Here is a 24,074-nt window from a genome sequence, read left to right on the forward strand (position 1 = left end):
CCGTATACACTCTTTGATGCGTGTTCAAAGATGCTGCTTGAGAAAACGTCTTGTCACATACATCACATTTGATAGGTTTCTCACCTGTATGCACTCGTTGGTGACGTTTCAGATCGTGAGCTCTAGAAAAATCCTTTTCACATAGATCACATTTAAATGGCTTTTCCACTTTATCTGTTCTTTGATGTCTTTCCGATTTTGTATGCTTTTTACTGTGAAGGTGACTTTTCAAACATGTTTTCTGACTTTTTAAGCTTTTTGCTTCAGATTCCAAAGCAGTTGAATTAGAGAAACCACTGGCAGATGAATTCTTTGAAGCAACTAGTGACGCATTTTCCCGTAAGTGCAGTCCAGAGACGCGTGATGATAAGTGACCTAAAAATTTAAAAGTCCACCAAGTAAAAAAAAAAAAAAAATGAATGAGGAAGAAAGAAAAGAATACAAATTATTTATTGAAGTCGATAACATTTGAGGGTAACTGCATAGCTGAATAGTACGCCAGCCTAGGTATATACGTAACTTTAGAGACCACACAAAATTGGTATTTTACCTATTTTACTGTTTTACGTGTTTTGCCGGTATTTTACCTCTTTTACGGCACTCTGTAGTTATCATCGTGCAAAAGTAGCCAAAGGCTGGGAGAAACAGGTTTGGAAGATAGGCCTGTAGCAATGTAACCCAGTCTAAAACCAAGAACACACGTTGCTTTTTTTGGAACCAATTGGGTAAATCGTTGTCACTTCGCAAGAAACGTCGTCAATTTGAGCTTGAAATATTGCAAAATTCGGAAAAACAGCACCAAATTTAATCTTGATCATAAAAAAGGACAATCTCAATCATTTCCTTCTCTTCAGCATGAAAACCAAAAGGCCTGAATAATAACAACAATAGGTAAATTTTTAATAATAAAAGAATGAATGTTTAAATAAAATTTTTTGATGAAATAAATATTGAAAATATTATAAATTTTAATTATAAAAGTACTTAACAATAATAATAAAAGAACCAAATAAAAAGTTAAGATGAAAAGTTAAGGTGAAAGTTAAGATGAAAGGAGTGCCTGAAAAAAACTACGTGTGTTCTAGGCTAAAAGCCCAAGAGAAAATTGGAATTTTTACCTAGCATATTTTTTTGCCGTTGCTACTCTAGCACAGAAAAACTAGGCGGTAAACATTCTACCGTTGTAACGTCAGTCAAGCATTATAGATCATAGATTATAGATCATTATAGATTATAGATCATTATAGACCGCTGTAACGTCAGTCGAGCATTATAGATCATTATAGATTACAGATTATATAGATCATTATAGATTATAGATCATTATAGACCGTTGTAACGTCGGTCAAGCATTATAGATCATAAGCCTTTTTGTGTTTCCAATGAAAACAATTTAAGAAAAGACCATTTGCCCCCCCCATATGCATTATAAAATACATTTATGTGTCTCTTCTCTATATTCGTAAGAATGAATTACACGGTTAAAGACTATATTATCTTTAACCGCACACATAATTTTCATTTCAGGAAATAATCTAGCACTTAAAAATTATAACCATCTCAACTTTAATACACTCTATCGATCTGATATGATTTCTTAAGTCAGACGACCTTTTATCCCCGAGATATACTTGTTGTTTTTTACCGAGCGTTCCTTAGAAGTGTATAGGATAGTGTATTACCATGGACACATTGGGGTAGAAACAAAAAATGTTTCTTTGTTAATTGCTTCTTGTCGAAGCAATTAACGAAAGGCGAAATAAAAGATCATTTATTTTAAAGCCTACGTTGAGATGGAAGCAGAAGAAACGGAAGGAGACACACTTGGCGTTTTTATTTTCTTGTTTTTTTTTTTAACTGCTGACAAATGAGTGTGTTTGCAGAAGGTATATCATAAAATAGAAACAGACTTGAATTCATCATAGACTTTTTCCATTTTTTTTTGTTTTATTGAGAAGGGAGAGGACAATTGTAAAACAAATTAAGAGATAACTTAATTGGCGAATGTCCAGAAATTAAAGGGATTTTAAAGTGTCAGGGGATTAGGACCAAATTAGCCCCTGCCATGTAAAACAAATGCTAGATAATTTGATAGGGGAATATCAAGAAATTCAAAGAATTTTAAAGTGTCAGGGGGATCAGGCCCAAATTAGCCCCTGTCGTCGACCCTAAGCAAATCAAAATCCATTTGTTATTAACGAATAGAATGAATAGTGATCAAATTTATGCGCCCAAAACTAAATAGTATTTTAAAAAGATTTTGAATTTCTTTACGTTAAGGAAATTTCTACCTATTGCTTTTCAAAATAGAGGAGGGATATTATCTTACTAACCCAAGCCAAACCAATAACATTAACAATTCTCATTAATAAAAGACAGGCAAAAAAAGCCCAACTGATCTTTTAGATACAGGGCAACTCTAAAACAGCAATTTTACCCTATATTTTCCTAGGGAATATCTCATTTTACCAATTTACCTTGTTTCACCAGTTTTACTGGCCATATTTTTATTTTGCAGTAATTTTACAACAATACGTCAATCTGGTAAACAAAATGCTTTTACGTTTCAGAATCCTCGTTTCTAACATTAGCAGTGAAGTTTATCATTTATGTTAAAATTGGAAGTTCTAGTGCCCGTTTAAGAGTTAACAGCAAGTGGAGGGCAATCAACCCCGCTGAAAAAAAGCTCAACTGGTCTTCTCAAGCCAGGGCAACTCTAAAACAGCAATTTTACCCACCATTATCCCAGGAAATACCTTCGTTTTTTTTATTTACCAATTTTACCTTGTTTCACCAGTTTTACTGACCGGGTTTTCATTTTGCGGTAATTTTACAACAAAACGTTAACCTGGTAAACAATATGCTTTTACGTTTTAGAAACCTTGTTTATAATATAACGTCGCCATTTTAACTATTTTTCATAAATTTCAGTCGCCACTACTGATGAGTAAGGTGAAAAATGTCAACAAGACATAAAGGCTAAAAAGGATTGCCACCAAAAAAGGTAAGACTAAGGGCCCCTTTTGATGCAAAATGAGAAGTTCTAGTTCTCGTTGAAGAATCAACAGCAAATGGAGGGGAAAAGACCCAGTCTCCGTGCCTGTTTTCCAACAATTCTTTCGATCAAAATTTAAAGATGATTACTTTGTTCAAAATAAACTAAAGGTAGAATAAATATGCTTCCGAGGTTGACAATCCCTCTTCATACCACAGGGTAAGGGCTATAAACTATGAAAATTAACCACTGTTACGGTTAATTAAAACATTGTTAGGGAGGTGACTCCTTGAATTTAAAAGCAGAAGTTCAAGAGCCCTTTTTAAGATAGAGAAAAAAGTTAAGAGGGTAACCAGCTTTTCCTCCTACCTTGCCCCCCCCCCCCCCAAAAAAAAGGCACCCTATCAAAATTTTAAGGCAGCTTTTGATCACAGTTTTCCAAAGGTCCAATAATTATTCCTAAGTCGACAACCTTTCCCATTGGTTCCGGGGCAAGGACAATAAGTTATAGAAGTTTTTTTTTATTAAATTATAAGTTTTTACTAAGAATAGAGGCCATATTTGATCCTACATATTCAATAAAGCTTAGAATAATAAGTTAAAACTTTAAGAAAATGGTGAGGGTGATTCCAAGAACAATCAATACAAACAATGTATTGGCATTTTGTGTTATTGGATTATTAGCAACATCAAAGTAACGGTTTTGTATATTAGGTTGTAACTTTTGAGGTATGTGGTAGAGATTGGAGGGAAAACAGTCTCACCCCTGTCCTTTTTAGATGAACATATCCTTTAAAATGATCGTTATTTGTAAGACAAAACTGGGGTCGTACCTAAACCATTGAAAAGAATTTCAAGGGAATGGCACTATCATTGCTGTAGGACAAAAGAAAAAAAGAACTTCAAATTTTAAGACAAGGGAGGACCTGTAAGTAACATTTCACTAAGTTTTCGTCATATTTACAACGAGAAGTTGACATTTTTAGGAAGTTGGTAAGCCTATCTCTTTTTTTCGATGGATTTGAGGGTGCAAAAATGCAGTTTCATTTCATTCGTAGAGGGATGCACAAATAAGTGTAGACAGTAAGAGACCAATTAGTATTTTCATTGAAGGATAACAAACTTCTCCACATTAGTTTACATTTTATTCGTTTAAAAGAATAGGGAAGACAAAAACAGGACCTGTAAGTAACATTCGACTGTTATGTTTTCGTCATCTTTACGATGAGAAGTTTGCATTTTTAGCGAGTTGGTAAGCCTATTTTTTGCTTTCAATCCCTTTGAGGGTACAAAAATTCAGTTTCGTTTCATTCGTAAATTAGTTTACATTTTATTCGTTGAAAATAATAGGGAAATTAGTTTTCAAAGACGATTGAGGGAGTTTTAAGTAAGAAGTTGTTCTACGACCATTATTATCTTCAGGGATTATGGGTTATACAGGTCTGCTGACTAATGTACCTTTCTTTTACTTTTAGAAGCGTTAATCCTAAGTAGTATGATAAAAAAAAGAAAAAGAATTTCGTAGATGGCCTCTCTTAAATTAAAAATTAATTAATGAAGTCTCAAAATCATCCCCGTTCGCCTTCAAGTCTAATGGACTTGTCGGTCATGTGTCCAAAAATACGACAGTCATCCTGAGACTCAAAGCGGGGCTATAGGCTAAGGTCACGTGTTCGCCACTGAGTCCAAGCAAATTCAGTCCCAAGTTTTGCATACAAGTCCAGTTGACATTGTCCGTCATGAGTCAATCCACAAATCTCAATTATCCCCATTACAATTCCAGTAAATAGCTCATATAATGAGAAAAATCTTAGTTGCTCAAGTCCTGTGGGCATGGTCTGTCATAAATCTTCGAAAACCTGCTTTTATTTGGGATTTCCAATTGCCTTCAGATAGCTAATAGAAATTCATAGACTATTTGAATCATCCTCACTCCATGATTAATACCTTAGTTCTGCCCTAGTATAGGCTAGATGAATAGATCATAGACTATCTATCGAAAAGTGAAATTACAACATTTCTATATAATTCTGAAAAGGCTCATGCAAGCTTTGCCTCTCATTCAGACTATCACACTGTCTTGGCTTTGTCTTCAATTAGCCTTCGCTACTTGAGGATTTTTAATATTTGATTTTGCTAGGCTTAAGAGGTGATGCCCCTTCTCCATTTTAACAAGAGCTAAGAGCTCATATGGCACTTGTGACGAGGTCGGAAGAGCCGAGAGCTCATATGGTATGAGCTCTAAGGAAATTCTAAGAGCCAATAGATTGCATTAAAAGGAAAATCAGAGGCTTAATGTCGGTCGTGATTTAAAATAAGAGCTCTGAGTCACGAAATCCTTCTAAATATCAAAATTCATTAAGATCCGATCACCCCCTCGCAAGTTAAAAATACCTCAATTTTTGTAATTTTTCCTCTCCCTTCAGCCTCCAGATGTTCGAATCGGGGAAAACGACTTTATCAAGTCAATTTGTACAGCTCCCTGACACACCTACCAATTTTCATCGTCCTAGCACGTCCAGAAGCACCAAACTCGCCAAAGCACTGAACCCCACCATCTAACTCCCGCAAAGAGAGCGGATCCAGTCCGGTTACGTCAGTCACGTATCTACGACATTTATAAGCATTTTCCAAGATTTCTGGTTCCCCCCAGCCCCCCCAATGTCAACAGATCTGGTCAGGATTTGACATAAGAGCTCTAAGACATGAGTTCCTTCTAAATATCAAATTTCATTAAGATCCGGTCACCCGTTCTTAAGTTAAAAACACCTCAATTTTTCTAACTTTTCCAAATTAACTAACCCCAGCTCCCCCAAAGAGAACGAATCCGTACCAATTATGTCAATCTCGTATCTATAACTTGTGCATATTCTTCCCATCAAGTTTCATCCCGATATCTCCACTCTAAGCGTTTTCCAAGATTTCCAACTCCACCAAAGAGAGCGGATCCGATCACTCCTTCGTAAGTTAAAAATACCTCATTTTTTCTATTTTTTTTCGAATTAACCCCCCCCCCAGATGTTCAAATCGGGAAAACGACTATTTCTAATTTGATCTGGTCCGGTCCCTGATACGTCTGCCAAGTTTCATCATCCTTGCTTGCCTGGAAGTCCCTGAAGTAGCAGAAACAGAACAGACCGACAGACAGACAGATAGACCGACGGAATTTGCTATCGCTCTATGTCACTTGGTTATTACCAAGTGCCATAAAAACCAATGTGTAGAAATTATCTTAACGTAAATGAATTAAATTTTTGTAAAAATTCTATTGAGTTTCCAGCACATAAATTTGATTAATACTGCCCAATGTGTCTGTCGCAACATTGCACCTCTTAGAAACGCTCGGTAACACACATCAAGTGCATCCCCGGGCTAAAAAGCCGTCTGAATTAACAAAACATATCAGAACAAATGAGTGTATTAAAGTAGAGGTGGTTATAATTTTAAAATGTTGGAATATTACCTGAAATAAAACTATGAGGGCGGTTAAAGATAATTTTAAATTGTAAAGAACTGTACAATTAATTCTTACGAATATAGAGGAGGAAAATACAATGTATTTTCCAATATTTAGAGGGGGGGGGGGGAGGATTGTCTTTTTTCAATTGTTTTCATTGAAAACACAAAAAGATTTTCATTGAAGACGAAAAAAAGAAACACAAACAGCACCAAAACTACGAATTTTTTAAGCTCAATTTGGCGCCGTATTCTTTGCAAAACGCCACGGATTTACCAAATCGGCACCAAAAAAAGCTACGTCTGTTTTACGCTTTAAACTGGGTGATATTGCTACAGACCCATAGGTGAAATTATATTCCTTTTTGTAATTTTTTTGTGGAATAAGCAAAAATGTAAATAAGGGAATAAGGGAATTTTATATAAGGGAACTTTGTGGAATAAGCAAAAATAAAATTTATATTATTTTTCAAATATTTATTCCACTAAAAAAATTGTATTAAAATTTAAATTCTTTCATTATTAAATATTTAAGTATTATTATTATTCACATCATCTAGTTTTCATAATGAAGAGAAGAAGCGATTAAAAACTCTATTTTTTTATAATCATAATGAAGTTCAATATCGGTTTTTGCAAATCAGCACCAAAACTACAATTTTTTGTAAGCTCAAATTGGCACCTTATTCTTGGCAAATCGACAAGGATTTACCAAATTGGCACCAACAAAAGCTACATCAATTTTAAGCTTTAATCCAGGCATATTGCTACAAACCCACAGACACAATTATGTTACTTTCTGTAATTTTTGTGTGTGGGAAGTTTACTTAAACTGCGTAGTAAAAGAGAATAAGCAAATGTAAATAAGGTGATATGTTTTTAGAGAAGGGCTAGTCATATACTAGTTTATCACTCAATCCTAAACACTTCATAACAAAACTAATGAATGCAAGTCAGGTCACACCTACGTTAGTAATATCCCTATTCGTTCTGGTCTTAAGCAAGGAAAAATTATATCCCCTTATCTTTTAATACTTGTCTTTATTCTGTTTTGACACGTATTAATCCATCATGCTTCTTAGGCCTAACTAATCTTTCGTATATTGCATATGCAGATGATTTACTATTGATCAGCCGCACTAAATCTAGCCTAATTAAGTCAAGCCAGCTTGTTTCTAAGTCATTTGAGGAAATCGGCCTCAAACTTAATACTGATATATGAATATTTACTTTTTAATGCTCAACATCGAAGTAGTGATCTTGCTTGTAGTTCTTTTTCAGCTAAGCTCGTTTCTTCGATTCGGTGGCTTGGTATTAGTATTTGTTCATCTTTATCAGCTTTTCGATCTTGTGGGCTCAATAATAGTAAACTTAAAATTGGGTACACAAAAATTGTCCCGAACCGAGACAGATTTTCACGAAAGGCTTTAACTAGACTTTATTCTACATACCGCGATCACTCTATATTGTTTTCTTTCCGGTTTGCGCCCGTTTTTTAATAACCAAGATTTGCAAAGTATAAGAGTTCTGTATTTTCATTATTGCAAATATTTATTGTATCTGCCGCGTTCTTATAGAAATCAGAAGATTATTAGAAAGTATTGTGCCACGGATATTATTTTGTTTAAAAAACTCTATGCTAGATTAGGTGCTGAGGCCTGTCAACACTTGGGTCCTTACCACCCTTTGATTAGACTATATTGATTGTATTGTCTGTGTTATTTTGTCTTTCTTTCCTTAGCGTTTTTACTCTGCTTAAATTGTCAAAACAGGCCAGTAACAAATAAATTATTGTTATTAGTTATTAAGTAACTTTTTATTTGACCTGCTGTGTCTCTAGTAAAGCTCATTGCTGTGTCTCTAGCAAATTTTTTTTACAATGCCATATCCAAACCTGTTTCTCCCAGTCTTTGGGAAGATCTGCACCATGATAAATACTAGGCGTAATAAAATATATAAAAGATCGGTAAAATATGTAAAATATCGGTAAAATACATAAAATACCGCTAAAAAACGTGAAATACCGGTAAAATTGTTGAATAGGTAAAACAGATTAAATACCAATTTTACAGGGATCCGTAAAAATTACGGTAAAAATAACCAGTTTCACTATGACCAATTTTACCATTTACATCACTAAATAACATAAAACCATTTTGGCAAACATCTGCACATTGGAATAAGAAATTACAGCTTTCATCTTAAGATTAAGTCCCTTTGTCCTATTTTTGTCAAATAAAATATTATCCAATACATTTGATTCTACAAATATAACTATTTGAATTCAAAATATTTGGATTCTGATTCCATTTTGTCATATTCAAATTCACATGATCCTGAAATATTCGGTAAAGTAAGCAAAAGAGCATCTTCACGTTTTGGTGAGAAAAAATGGTTTGGAATGTGAAAGGACTTCTCACTGTCATCTGGTATAGCACCATCAATTTTTAAAAGAAAATTTAAATTAAACAGACCTAGATAAAATTAAACAATTTAATAAATCGTTTTTACAATCTGCTTTTAGTAAAGCAAAAGCAACCTTAAACGTTCAGCAAAATTCATGGAAATTCATTAAAAATGGATAGTCCTGGAATAGGGTAAATTAACAATAATTAATTGAACAAGAAAAAATTTGAGTATTCAATAATTAAATACAGCCAAAAATTAATCACTTTTTTGTCACAGAAGCAGACATTTTTTTACACAATTAAAAATACCTAAAATGCCAACTGATTGGAGTTTTCTGCTTCAAGTGGGTTAGTTCTCAAAACGTACAGAAAACAAACTGTAGCTTGCCAAACTTCAGCATCTGCATTCAACTAACTTTAACCTCCCTTATATATCTTGTAACTTAAGATTCCCATCTAAATTCAATATCAGTTATATTGAATTTATATATACTGAATGTACATACATACATTTATAAAAGAAATATTATAAAAAAAAATAATTATTATAACTTTCAAAAACAAAAAACCATTAATACCCTGCTTTGGTGGAAACATTTTGCTCATCATACCTAGACAAGAGAGAGAGTAAGACAAAATTATTCTTGCCATATGATTAATTGTCTCCAAAACTTAATAATTATGACTAATAAATTCCACCTTTTTTGATTTCCTTAGGCCTGCATCAGGATTAAAAAAAAATAAAAAGTGAAAATAATTTTCTAGAGTAAAACAGCTTTCTTTTTATTGTAACAAAGAACTTAACTATATAACTTACCTTTTTAAATAAAAGTACCCTCAGAAGTTGTTATGAGTTCAGCCATATTAGAAACTTAAGGGAAGGCCATGAAAGATCCTGGAATAGAGTTGTTGCAACTGATGAAAGGAATAATATTATGATCAACACTTGGATACAGTACTCAGATTTGAGTCAAGAGAGTAGTGGCAAAAGTCTCTGGAAATAAAAATGCTATAATGACTGATCAGTATTAATGCAATTCATCAATGGTAACCACAGCTTTCAGCTCATCTTAACACAATTAATATTACAAGTCCAACTCCTTCAGCAGGCAAAAGCATTAGAGATATGATTTGATTAGTTTCTTATTTTAAGAAAGTGTCAAACTTCCAAAATTGTTTTTCTGATGTAACTCTATTTGAAGTGTATTTTGGGATTTTAGGCAATAGTAGACTTTCATGGTAAAAAAAAGGAGCAAAATACAACTATTAGCTTATTCTGATAGCTGTTACAGCTGTAGGCTACTCATTAAGCAAATTTTTGAAGCTGAAAACAGTTGGCTCGGAAAATTTGGTTTAGTTACTGAAATAAAAGCTTTATCCATAATGTCATTGCTTAAAACCCTACAGTTGGTAGGCCTATTGCTCATTTCCAAGAGTCAATATCCAACTGTTCCTACAAATCAGTCTTCAAGAATATGTGACCATAGATCTAAAATTCAATCAAAACTAGACCTACGTTGCCTGGGCAACGTGAAGTGTTGCGAGAGCAACACTTTGGTTTTGTTTCTTCGCTATCGGTTAAATTCTGAAGTTGTCAAAACTATCAAAGCATTCAAAACGGCATATTCAAAGCAGAACACAATCAGTAATCACATGATCAACTTCTTCAGCGTTGAAAAAACAACAGCAAAAGAATATCGGAAGAAGGGACTAAATTGAGTTTGCAGCCAGTTGAACTTTATCCTTTTCAATCGTAGACATCGTGACCGATGGAAACTTGGAACATTATCTTATATAATCTAGTTGGTATTATAAAGCTATTCGTGACTTTTCAGGATCAAATACCATAGATGTGCACCAATTTTTAGCCTCTGATGAACCTCCTCTAGCAACCGATTCTTACTTACAAGTCCCTCTCCCGTGATATACATCCAAGTTCACCGGAAACAAATAATGGGTACACCAACTAGCAAAAGTTGCAAACCCCTTGTCGCTGAAGTCATTGTAGCCTAACAGCCGATTATTACTTACAACTCCCCTACATGTCTTACAATCGGGAACCAAGTTGTTCTTACCATCAATTACACCAGAAACAGATAATAGGTACACCAATCAGCAAAAGTTGCAAACCCCTCATTGCCAAAGATGATTATAAGCTAATAATCGACTGTTGCTTGGAAGTCCCCTACATATCTCACAATTGGTATCGGCCTATTTTTGGTTCAAGTGTGTACCTTACCACTGAAGTTGTCAACCCCTTGAAACTTTCAAACTGGTGTATGTCATGAAGAAATTTTTGTAACAAAAAATGGATAACATATAATAAGATCAGCTCATCAAGGTCTATCAGTTGTCATTGAAAAAAAAATTCTATCTGTCTTAGTTCAAAAGTTGACTTTTTTGCCGGAGGCCAACTTTCTAACACCACCACTTAGAAAGGAGCAAAGGATAAGCTCTAATTTCTTTAGCAATGAGAGAATTTTTAAAGTTTAAGAGGTATATCTGATACCATTTCTCTATTGCAATCCCAAGTAGAAAAAAAAAGAATGGTAAAGTCAGCTGAAATCACGAACAGAAATGGCTAGAAACAATAGATGGCAGCACTTTCGGACCCGTGGGAAAATCGCACTTTTTTGTTTCTGTAAATTTTTCTATTTATCACTCAAAGAAGATATATTGGCTGTGGGGCCGGGGAACTACCGCATATATTTAACACTTATAGATTTTAGTCCATCTTCAATTTGAAACTGGTGCCTGCCTGCTTGCCTGCTAGAACGGAGCTTTCCACTCGAAAGCAGAAACATGGTTTGATGAAACGAAAGCTTGGCTGCACAACTTCAGATACTCCTCTCTGACATAGGCTATATAACTCCACTTCACTTCGCACACCATAGGCTCTGGCTCGAGGACAAGCAAAAACCATCCTTTTTGGCCCCAGGCAAGAGTTCTACGGAGCTTTCCAAAATGTAATGTCATATTCATCAATCCGGACTGAGGTCCACACTTTCCGTAAAAGCCGCACAGGTTAGACCCTTACCAGTTTCCAGGAATAAGCTGAGATCGGCGGCATAGAAAAAAAAAAAAAAAAAAAAAAAAAAAACCGGGACAAAACCAAAGTGTTGCTCTCGCAACACAAATATATTATGAAATTGCCTTGTATTCACATATTAAACAAATTAGCAATTACTGTACCTTCTAAAGCATTTAAAAAATCAAAGCTAAACTAAAAATCAAGCAGTCAAACAAATAATTCCAGACATATAATTCCTTTATTTTCTAACATCTGCTAAAATATACAAATAATTGTCTAAAATTATAATATCTATTTTCAGTGAGTTCTTCATATTCAACTTGTTACCTTCAAGGAAACACCATAAAATTAAACAAATATACTTGTGCAAATGTAAAACCTCTTAATTATATTAATCTATAAAGTGTTTCACTTTACTCTCACCATCCTTCCTAATCATCAAATATACAGACAAAATCATATATTATCAGTAAAATTACCTATTGCCTGGTGCTACAAATGTTATTGGTTTGCTTGTTAAATCCTTTAAAAAGTCAGAATAGTTTTGACAATTTATTGTGTTTCTTTTAGCAAGAGAGGATGCTATTCTGATACCAAAGCTCAAGAATGTTAAAAATCATGGAATGAAATATGTTATTAGTGTACAGTTCAGTGTAATCATAGAAGGAGATATGGTACTAGTGTACAGTTCACTGTAAGAAGATGAAAACACGGTTAGGCTTAGAAAATAATTTTAAAAAATAAGAAAATATTTACTTAAATCATTCCTAAAAGAAGTTTACAGTACTTTACACCCAACCCTCTTTAAATTGTAAATACACAACACAAGTTACATATTACTAAAACATTTTTCAGTTTTTTTTTTTGTCAATGTTGCTTCAACCTTAAGAAGGCCATAAAATACTTGCATATATCATTAACAAGTGTTATACATTATTTACCCCTTAACCCCTCGTAATATTTAAATATATAACTCAGCCCAAATTATATATCCTTTATGCATCTTCCAGTACTTCACTCTTTAGTTTCAAACCAATTTGTTCCACTCACCTGATCAGTCATAATGATCGGGATAGTCATAGGCAACTACTTGATGATCATAATGCTGGTAAGTGTGATTTAAGGTAATACCTATGAATTGAAGCAACACTGACGAATTCATGTGAAGGAAAAGCAAGGGAAGTTTACAATTTGTACTATATGTCTTAATTTTAAGATTGTATTAGGATTTTAAAACTAACTAAGTGTTTTCAGGTTTTATAAAGTTCTTTTCTGATTTCTAAGGTAATACCTTCAGTAAAACCCTGGTAGTGCATTAAAATTACAAATTAGTTAGTTTATTCACAGTCTTAGCTAATTGCCTCATTTAGCCTTTGGCTATATTAAAACTTAACCCCTCCCCCAAAAAATGGATGAAATTCTTACTCTATAATTTTAAGCTATTATCGGTGAATTACATTTTCTTGTTTTAATTTTTTTTTAAAGATATGACATTATTAAGGGGGGAGAGGGAGATGCTGGAGATGAACTGTCCAAAATACAAAAATAAATAAATTGGGAAAATAAATTATCCCTTTATTTGTTCTAGCATGTCACCTTCTGAAGACGAACCATTCTGACCTTTAGCTATTTTGCCAAATTAGGTAGAAAAAAGCACAATTATTAGCTAAATGTAAGGAGAGATTATATTTAGACTTATGAATAGGATGTTTAACAAATATCAATCACTCTTATGGGTAAATGTATAATTTAAAACATAATTTAGCTGGAATAAAAGTGAATATATTACTTGAGGCTTTGCCTTTACTCATAGGGTCCAGAATTGGAGGTACCAAAAAGGTAATGCAGTACAAAGTTGCCAAAAGTTTAAAAGCATGTAAAAGAAACCTGTCAGGTGAGAAACTTTGGTAAAACTCTTGTTTAGCATTGTATTTGAATGCTGATTTTAGCATTGAAGAAAACTTCTTACCTATAATTTTTGTCAATATGAACAAGACTTTAAACCTAATATAGCAGCAAACTGAAAATATGACATGATTTCCTTCAGAGGCGCCATTTGGACCAAATCTTGAGGTGGGCATGAACTCCATCTTGCCCCCCCCCCGACTCACTTTGTGTTGCGTAATCATCTAGGAAATGGGCAATTGACAGAACTCTAGAATTTTATTATGTATCTTACCTACTTTCAAAGTTTACAATGATTAATAGCAAATAGCGTAATTACCCCAAGGGTCGTCAAGTAATTATGCTCTTTGGTTAATTGGCGTGCAATAATTTCAAATCAATTGGACAGAATAGATCATGTTGGACATAATGGATTATTATGGCCGGCAAAGGGTCCTTTGTGGTGGAAGCTTGGGCCCCCCTGGAAAATCTGGGGTGGGCATTTGCCCACCCCTGAACCCCCCCCCCCCAAATGGCGCCTCTGATTTCCTTGCCTAAGCTCTTCCAAAACATAATAATCAGTTGACATTCAAATACCCTCTGGTGGTTCCATATAGCCCAATGAATATTTAAAACACTAAAAGAATACACCAAAGCATTAAAATTGTAACTTCATAATACCCAGGATGTTCCAACTAATCAAATTATCATGTTCACTTCAGTTATTATACATTTTTCAATATTACATTTTGATAAATTATGCACTTGATAGCCCGCAGAGATCAATTAGAAGCTGAGACGATGAAAAAGTTAATGTAGGAGCTAAAAAGTATAACAGTGATGATTAAACACCGAAATATTTGATGCTAATGAAGAACTAATATTCCTCAGAAGAAAACATAGCATTAGTGTAAATTTCAGTCACATCAGAAGAAAACACTATACAGTTAAAAAAATACAAAATACTTTCATATATTGTTCATAAAAGACCTTCATTTAACTTTAACCCCAGCTCCCTTTAATGTGCAAATATACAGCCCAAGTTACATATTTCTATGGCATTATTCTGTTTCTCCATTTTGTCAATGCTGTTTCAACCTTAAAAAAACTAAAATACTTAAATATATTGTTACTAAGTGCTTCACATTACTTTACCCCTAAAAATCTGCTTATGTACAAAAATATAGCAAAACACAAACTATACATTTAATAATTCAAAAATAAATATATTTAGCTAATTAACAGTATTTTCATTTAAGGGAAAGAGGTGTATTTTGGTCTTGAAAATGCTGTCCTCAGCCTGATCAAAATTGCTGAAAACCTAAACAGAGTTGAATAAAGCCCTACAACCAGTAATGCCCCTCCACAAACCAGCAGCCCTGGCAAAGTTGAAAGAAAATGTAAAGGAAAGGAGGCTATACCTAGTCCAGAAGGTAGTAGTAATAAGCTACAGAGACCCCGGTTAGCCCCCTCACGCACCAATGTCTAGCTCCCTTTCAGTGTTCCAATTAAATATCTGGGGATTCAACCAAGCCAAAAGAAAAGAACCCCAAAACATCTTAGTCAGGCATGCTCCTGATATTTTTCTACTTCAAGAGACCTACCTTAAACCAAAGAACACTTTCCATGATTTTAAAGGGTACAATATTGCCCATTGGGACAGAGGTGACCTTTAATAAGCGACCCTATGAGTATCTTCAATGAAATTGGAGGTGAGGCTTTGGACTTAGACATGACAGTAAACCCCTCTAAGTCCATGATAATGCTGATTTGTTCCCTCAAATCCTCGCCCTGTTTTGTTGATCCTATCCCTCCCGAAATTTATGTGTCCTCGTTTAAATTACTTGGCGTCACAATTTCTTCAAATTTAAAGAGGATTAACTGTTCTCAAAGATACCACGTTAAAGAAATCATCCATAAAGCAAATGTGTCTATCGCCCTCCTTAAGCTCCTAAATAAATATAGCGTCCCCCCTTCTCACTCCTTAAGGATGTAGACATCTTTTGTCCACCCGCATCCTGAATATGCTTGTCCAGTTTGGCACCCTGGCATCTCTCGTGAAGAATCAAACAAAATTGAGTCAATCCAAAAAAGAGCCTTGCAAATAATTTAAAAAGAAGACAAGGTGCCTTACTCTCTGTTCCTAAAAAAAGCTAGTTTGGAAACCCTTGAGCGAAGGAGGGTGTCGCTGTGCCTCCGTTTTTCAGAAAATGCAATAACGAACCGTCAGACGGCAAGTATTTTCCCCAAACGTCACTCCTCATCCAGATTACGACTGCCTTGAGCTGTTTCTGAGCTCATCCTAGTTTTCCCCCCATTCACTGCGTTACTTCCAGATATGAAAAAACTTTTGTCCCATTCATCGCAGAAAAAATGAATAAAATATCCAACTAGTTTTTTTTTTTTTTTTTTTTTTTTTTACTGAAGTGTCTTTTCTGACTTGTATTTTGTTCAAGTTTAGTTTGACCAGTTTTTTTCATTATAACTTTTTAATTAGCTTATTATATTTTATTTATTGACTCATAATTGATTATTCATTTTGATTTTGATTTTTTGGATTGTTAGTGCAACCATGTATTATGTCAACTCCAAAGTCCGAATTCGGCCCATTGAGGGCTTATGATAGAGATATTTGAAATAAATATATTATCTTAACTAGCTTTTAAAATACACACCCTCAGCCCACAAGGGGAAATGGAGGTTGGTATAATTGACATAAAGCTACTTGGAAGTGATAAGTGGATTAGTATTGCTAACTGTTATGCTCCAAAGACAAATAAGTTCTCCCTGAAGCAATTCAAACTGATTGTGAATGCAAGTGACCCCTCTGAAAATAATTAGTGGTGACTTTAACCTACACCACAGAATGTGGGACACTATATCACCTGAAGATTCAATTGCAACCTCTTTAACCAAGTACATCCTGGAACCCCAAAATAAGTTGTTCCTTGTCACCCCCAAGGACCTAAACACACGGCTGAACCCACAGACAGGCAAGTACTCAACCATTGACCTCACTTTCACATCAAAAGATATGGTAAATAGTGCAGAAATCTAGAAACCCTGTGACTTTGACTCTGAACATGAGATTGTATCACTGATACTAGAGATTAACCCAGTAAGGTCAGGGTACCAACCAGTGAAATTATGGAAATTCCAAGACAAACTCTTGGAAACACATCTTAGACCAAAAGGCCTTGAAAATTAAGACAAGTGATGAGTTAGTGGAATCAATATTTAAAAAGATTACTTCAGCTATCATAGCTTCATCAGAAAGAATATTTGGTTACAAACAACCTCATCCCAAAAGAATAAATTCTACTCCAGTATGGAACAGTAAATGCCAGAAAGCCTACCTAGAGAGGAAAAAAGCAAAAAATAATTTCTTTAAATACCCCTCAATTGAGAACAAAATAGTTTTTAAGCAAAAGACAGCAGAATTCAAAAAGATACTGATAGCTGAGACACAAGATGGATGGAGAAGGCTCATTAAAGACAAATTTGGCCACAATACTCCTGTTCAGGAGCTATGGAGAAACTTCCAGATTTTTTCAGGCAAAATAAGAAGAAACCCCATCCCAGCAGAAATACAGATGGGAAGGACAACAGAATCTTCAACTAATGGTGAACTTAATCTCTTCTTAGAAAAGTTTCTGAATGTAGTTAGGCCTACTCCAATAAAATACACACCCCAACAACCTAGTCCCAAAAATATTACTACCCCTTTTTCAGCTCCCGGGAAGGTAAAGACACCATTTCAAAGCTCCAGCCTGGTGTAGTATTTTTATATTACGTTGTATGGAAGTTTCATGTTATGTTTTTTTGTAGGTAGCCTGGGTCAATAAACCTATTCAATAGACAACATTACATGGTGTCAGAAGTGGGATCTGAATAACAATGGACGTCCTTCAGCCATCAATAAACTGGGAGGTCAACTCCCTTTCAGAGGAATGGGACCGCTTTGAAGAACACGCTAAGCTGATGTTTGCAGGGCCACTTTCAGGCAAAACAGAAAAAGTACAGTGTGCCTACCTACTCATCTGGGCTGGAGCAAAAGGTCGGGAAATATTCAACACCTTCAACGTCACGCCTGAAGAGCTGCATAAAATTGAACCTTACCTCGCTAAATTCAAAGCATATGCTTCACCTCAGAAGAACACAGTTTTTGCACGATACCTGTTCCAGAAGCGAGACCAAAACGACACAGAGACTGTGGAAAAATACATCACAGATCTAAAGACATTAGTGAAACCATGCTCCTACTCAGACCCAGATGAAATGGTTCGGGACCGAATTGTATGTGGAATCCAAAACCAAAACGTGCGTGAAAAGCTCTTGGCTGAAGGTGATGAACTCACACTGGATAAAGCAACCTTTATGTGCAGAAGCCACGAAAACCCAGGCTCAACTCAAGACATTCAACGGAACGAGACCAGCCCCCATCAAACAAGAGATCGACGCTATATTCCGCTACCAAAACCGGAACAGTGGTAGAAACAAACAAACAGAAGCAAGCGGCTCCAAGAGTAAAGCATGCTATCTCTGTGGCGGAATATACTCCCCCTGACACATCTGTCCTGCAAAGGGGAAAACCTGTTCCATATGCAAAAAGACCAACCACTTTGCCAGGGTCTGTCGAAGTAAGACAGTCAGTGCAGTTGATGAAGACGCCGCAGATACAAACCCCAGCGACGAAACTGTTTTCCTTTACTCCATCGAGCAAAGTAAGAACAAAGACGAAGCAGTTATTCCACTGACTATCAACAACCAGTTCCCTGTACAATTTAAGATCGACACAGGAGCCCAGGTGAATATCATCCCAAAGAAGTATTTTGACCTCATCACGCCAATGCCCACCATGAAACCCACCAATAAGCACCTCACAAGCTATTGTGGAGCACGGATCCCAGTAACAGGAGTCTGTGAACTATCCTGTAGGTACAAAGACAACGTGAGCAGCACGCAGCAGTTCTATGTAGTCGAGACCTCATCCTCCCCAATCATTGGCTACCGTTCTAGCCTCAACCTGGACCTGATCAAGCTAGTCCTAAACATAGACGTAGCAACCTCCCAAGTACCACACCTGAAGGAAAAGTACAAAGAAGTATTCAGAGGAATTGGGAAGCTGGACGGAGAATGCAACATACACCTAAAGGATAACGCTACGCCAACCATCTACCCAGCCCGACGAGTCCCCGCCGCTATGCAGGATTAGCTCAAGACAGAGCTCAGTCGCCTAGAAAGCCTAGGTATCATAGACAAAGTAGTGACCCCGACCGAATGGGTTAACTCAATGGTAATGGTAGAAAAGAAGGACGGCTCCATAAGACTGTGCATAGATCCAGTTGATCTAAATAAGTCCATCAAGCGACCGCACTACCCGATTCTCACTCTGGACGATGTCACCTCGAAGCTACACGGAGCCAAAGTATTCACCAAACTTGATGCCCTATCCGGTTACTGGTCCATTCTGCTGTCTGACGACTCTTCTTATCTCATGACATTCAGCACGATCTATGGGAGATACCGTTTCAAGCGAATGCCCTTCGGAATCATCTCAGCCCAAGATGAATTTCAGCGGCGAATGGAAGACGCTTTCGAAGGCCTAGAAGGATTCGAAATCATCATTGACGACATGATCGTGTATGGCGACACCCAAGAAGAACACGACGAACGTCTAGCAGCAATATTGGAACAAGCCCTTGTCAAGGGCATCCGATTCAACGGAGAGAAGTGCGAGTTCTCAGTATCCAGAGTTAAGTACTTCGGACACGTCATAAGCTCCGAAGGAATGCAGCCAGACCCCGATAAGATCCGTGCCATAAACAACATGCCAAGCCCATCATGCCGAGAAGAACTCCAAACACTTCTTGGGATGATCAATTACTTAGCCAAGTACATTCCAAGTCTCTCAACAAAGAACAAAAAACTCCGTGACCTGACTAAAGTAGACCCGTTCATCTGGGAAGAGGAACACATGCAGATCCTAGAAGACTTGAAGAGCTCCATAGTATCCAACACCCCGTTCTTCAACCACAAGAGTAACAACGTGGAACTCATAGTTGACGCCTCTAGCCACGGACTTGGTGCACACCTGGTCTCGGAGGGGAAAGTCACAGCTTACGCATCGAGATCGCTCAGCAAAACAGAGCAGAAATATTCCCAGCTAGAAAAAGAGCTGTACGCCATCGTATTTGGCTGCAAACATTTCCACCATTATCTCTATGGCCGGCATGTCGAAGTTACTACTGACCACCGCCCACTCGAAACGGTGGTGGCAAACCCTATCCACAAGGCCCCACCCCGAGTACAGAGATTAATGCTCCAGCTCCAGCCTTATGACCTTAGCCTGAAGTTCCGACCGGGCTCAGAAATTCCTGTAGCCAATGCTCTATCCCGCCTACACCTGGGCGATGCAGATCCAACACTGGAAGAAAGTCTAGATGTCTACGTACACCAAGTTGTACGAAACCTACCTGCCAGTGACCAGAAGCTCGAAGAGATCCGGGTGGAAACAACAAAGGATTCAGAACTGAGTACCCTGATCAAAACGGTCCAAGCGGGGTGGCCGAAAGCAAGAAAAGACTGACCAACCAACATCCTAGCATACTGGAACTTGCAGCATGAACTCTCCTTCGAAAAAGGCATCCTACTCAAAGGAGAAAGGCTGATCATCCCCAAGAATATGCAGGCAGCTACACTGCAGCAGTTACACGCAGCCCATCTCGGAATCGAGAAAACGAAACAACGAGCCAGAATGCTGGTATATTGGCCAGGACTCAACGCAGACATCGAGCGGTACATAACGAAGTGCCAAACATGCGCCAACAACATGCCAAGCAATTCAAAGGAACCGATGATAAACCACAACATCGAGACGCTGCCGTGGCAAAAGGTTGCGACCGATCTCTTCGAATGGAAAAGCGCCAGTTTCTTGGTAACCGTCGACTACCACAGCCGTTTTTTCGAAATCGACAAGCTTCCGACGACCTCATCCAGTGCAGTCATCACGAAACTCAAGGCCCATTTCGCCCGACACGGCATACCGTCTCAGCTAATGTCAGACAACGGACCTCAGTTCACATCGAGAGAATTCACCGATTTTACCAAGACGTGGGGAATCTCACTAACCACGTCCAGCCCAGGATACCCAAAATCCAACGGACTGATCGAGAAGGCGGTACAAATCTCAAAAAAACATCATGACGAAAGCGACAGAAAGCAGAGAAGACCCCTTCCTGGGTATACTAGAGTATAGGAATACACCCATCGACGGGTTCGCGTCACCAGCCCAGCTCCTAATGTCGCGTCAGCTAAGATCCATCCTGCCGTGCACCTCACAACACCTCAAGAAGAAAGTCATTCCAACCACACAGTTCACCCGACGAAGAACTGAAATGCAGAAACGCCAAAAGCTGTATCATGACAAATCAGCTAAATCACTGAAACAACTCACCCCTGGAGACACGGTTTACGTACAGAAGACACCCGACGGACCATGGAGTCAGGCTGTTGTGCTATCCCATGCAGGACAGCCACGATCCTACCGGGTGCGTACCAACGAAGGTTCCGTGCTAAGGAGAAACCGTAAACATCTCACAGCCCGTCCACATCAAAGCCAGCAAGGTTTGAGCCGTCTCAGTGAGACAAGCGATGCAGCAGCACCACCAACAACAGAAACGGCTATTGAGTCACCACCCTCAGCTTCACAGCCAGACCTGTTCATGTCCCCATTGCCACTGCGGGACGGTCAGCAGGCCAGCCCGAGCCCCAACGAGACGGCCACCGTATCTCAGCCCCAGGGTACCAGCGAAACACCATTGCAGCTACGCACGCGTTATGGTCGAATAGCAAGAGGACCCCTGAAGCTAAACCTGTAAAAAGAGTGAAGTGAAAAGAAGTATGAAAAGCTGCGGCCTTAACGCGGCCAAAGACTCAGTGAAGTGAACCAAGCCAAGACTTTAGTGGACCACTCTTGAAGTTAAAGTGTTTTGGAAGTTTAAGAGGACCCCCCCACTTCTCAAGGCAGGTAAGACCCTAAGCTGGTTGATTCATACTGCCCCATATCACTCACTTCCTGTGTTGCAAAACTAAATGAGAGGGTGATAAAACAAAGTATTTTAACCCCATTATCAGACCATATCTAAATTGAACAGCTTGACTTTTTACCAGGAAGATGCACCACAGATGCCCTAGTTAGACTAGAGCATCTAATAAAACTTAGCTTCAAAAAAGGAAAAGCTGTTTATGCAATATTTTTAGATATGGATTCAGCATTTGATAGAGTTGATGTGGGGCGGCTATCTGTACTGGGTTTACCAGACCTACTGGTAAATTGGATCCACCAATTCTTGATGGGCAGAGAAGTTCAGGCCTCATTGGGGGATCCAATGCAGAGTCTAAGAGAAAAGTTTATGACATTGGAATCCCTCAAGGTTCTGTTCTAAGTCCACTTCTCTTCTCAGTGTATTGTCATGATATAAGCCTGGAAAATATCCTTGGAGCGGAGCTTTTTCTGTATGCTAATGATATTGCTGCTGCAGTTGTGGTGAGAGGCCCTTTATGCTTACAGTCAGCCTCCCAAAAAGCTGTAGATATGCTATCAATTTAGGCAAATAGTAATAATATGGTCTTCTCAACCCATAAATCAGTTAGTTTGCTCTTCCACAAAATACATAGCCTGGCTGCTTTCAAACCACAGGTGTAACTGAATGGACAAGGGATTATAGTTGCAGAACATGCATGCTTTCTGGGAGTTGTATTTGACCAAAAAATGACATGGAAACCCCATCTGGATGAGCTGATTGGCAGTCTCAAACAAAGACAAAGTTTCATTAATGCTCTCTGCCTTGGAAGAAGAGGTACCCCCACAGCCTTTGCCTCAACTATTGTCAAGTCAGTGGTGATATCCATAATAGACAATGGATCCTTCATATAAGGATCAGCTAAGAAATGTCTCCTGAAGAAACTTGACACTACCCTCAATCTTACAAAGGGCCCTTGGTGGCCTATAATCTACTCCTATTGCAGCAGAAGAAAATATCTCCTCGCAAGATATTTTGCAAAGAAAGTAAGACTCAGGAAGCACATTATCAACAAAGAAATTATTAGCCACCACAACCCTGATGTCTGCTGTAAACCAACAAAGATGTAATCTTTCCAGAGATTCCTTTGCCTTCAGGGCATGGAAGAGTTCATGGAGAATGGCAGGCTGACTGTTAATTTGGATGATGATTTGCCTTGTGCCTCCAAAGAAATTTAGGAATTAATTATTCCAAAGATCAGCATCGGAAAAAAGGAGGGCCTCCCCCAAGCACTGATGAAAATCATATTCCTGGGAAAGTTGGACGAATATCAGGAATACATCCAAGTTTACACAGATGGCTCAAAGACAGAAACAAAATGTAGTTGTGCAGTAGTTATACCCTCCCAGAGCCTGTCTCTTTCCAATTGTTCAACCCCCCCAACTTGTCAATTTTCTCTGCAGAGCTTATGGCAGTTACATTTTCACTTCAAGCCATATCAAGCCAAACAGAGATCAAAAGTCAGAAATATATTGTCTGCACTGATTCACTTTCAGCTCTGGATTACCTTTCACACCAGCAACACCAAGCAAAAAATATTGCCATTGACATTACAAATTTGGTTGCTCAACTTGCAAAAAAAGGTATATCTGTTCTATTAATATGGGTTCCAGCACACTGTGTTATAACAGGAAACGAATTAGCAGATCAGGCTGCAAAACAAGCCTCCCAACTAGACCTGATCACTCAAACCCCTATTACTGGTCCTGAATTTTTATCTTTAATCAGCTCAAAAATTTTGGAAGAAGAAGAGGCTTTGCTCCATTCTTCCAATATTCAGCTCCTTGATCTCAATGATTATAAGCAGCCATCAAAATAAATTTACCTCACTTCTTGCATCCTTTCTACTTGCCTATTTTGTCTTAGATGTGGCCATGTAAAGACAAAATCAACCCTATTCCAGTGGAAAATGTCCCCATCCCCCAACTGTGACACATGTGGAGTGTATGAAGATATAAGTCATATCATCTTTAACTGTAGAAAATATGAAAAAGAGAGGGAAGTAGGCTACTAAGAATTTGCTGTGAGATGGCTTTTAATGCATTGACAATGCATTCTGTTCTGGGACACTACACGTCTCCTCCATGGGCTAGACGACTAAGCACATACCTTTTAGGTAGATTTGCTAAGACTACTGGTCTGATTCATTCCCTATAAGTTTTTTTCTCACCTATATATTAATGATTTTAGAATTATCCCATTTATCATTTTAGATA

The 24,074-nt window shown here is 37.4% G+C and overlaps 1 long non-coding RNA gene across 1 annotated transcript in view; it reads right to left on the bottom strand.

The window, feature by feature from the left end:
• Window positions 1–207: 207 nt before the first annotated feature.
• The window catches only part of LOC136028347 (uncharacterized), a 42,767-nt gene continuing 18,900 nt past the window's right edge, over window positions 208–24,074 (bottom strand). The window contains exons 3-4 of the long non-coding RNA XR_010617812.1: window positions 9,677–9,853; window positions 208–375 (exon numbers count right to left, since the gene is read on the bottom strand). This is a non-coding gene — a long non-coding RNA (uncharacterized LOC136028347). The remainder of the gene's footprint in view (window positions 376–9,676; window positions 9,854–24,074) is intronic.

The sequence above is a fragment of the Artemia franciscana genome, chromosome 6 (assembly GCF_032884065.1).
Source record: "Artemia franciscana chromosome 6, ASM3288406v1, whole genome shotgun sequence".
Taxonomy (NCBI): Eukaryota; Metazoa; Arthropoda; class Branchiopoda; order Anostraca; family Artemiidae; genus Artemia; species Artemia franciscana.